Genomic DNA, 514 nt, shown 5'->3' on the forward strand with positions numbered 1-514 from the left:
TTTTTCCTTTGGTGTACTTAAATAAATTTCATTATAATGTGCCTAAATGAAGCTGTCTTATACTTCTTGAAATTCTTTTGGCTTCTTTTATATATATACAATATATCTGCGATGTGTACATATTGAGGTGGCATTTAGTGCTGCTTCTTTCTGAAGGCACATTCTTCCGTAAGCCTTATGTTTCCTCCTGTAGAGTCCTGGAGAAGAGTGGAGCAATCAACACACAGACTACTGTTTGCACATGGCTCAAGGCCATGGTGATTTTATAGCATCCTGGGCATTTCACATTCATGAAGAAGGATCTGGGGATCTGTACCAGGTGTTTATTTTTGTCTCTTCTTCGGCTCTTTTGGAGAGAGATGAATAAGATCCTTTGCAAGACGAATGTTCTTATAGGAAGGCATTACCACTGAAAAGCCACTGGGTTTCTTGAGGCTGTGGATATACGTCTTTTACCAGTTCTGAAGAGTTACTAGCCCTCAATAACAGTTACTCTTTCTTCTTCTAATCATAA

At 38.5% G+C, this 514-nt stretch overlaps 1 pseudogene; it reads right to left on the bottom strand.

The window, feature by feature from the left end:
• Positions 1–134: 134 nt before the first annotated feature.
• Positions 135–292, bottom strand: LOC111725236 (annotated as a pseudogene).
• Between the last annotated feature and the right edge of the window lie 222 nt (positions 293–514).

This window comes from Otolemur garnettii, unplaced genomic scaffold (assembly GCF_000181295.1).
Source record: "Otolemur garnettii isolate 467f Iridium unplaced genomic scaffold, OtoGar3 scaffold00034, whole genome shotgun sequence".
Taxonomy (NCBI): domain Eukaryota; kingdom Metazoa; phylum Chordata; class Mammalia; order Primates; family Galagidae; genus Otolemur; species Otolemur garnettii.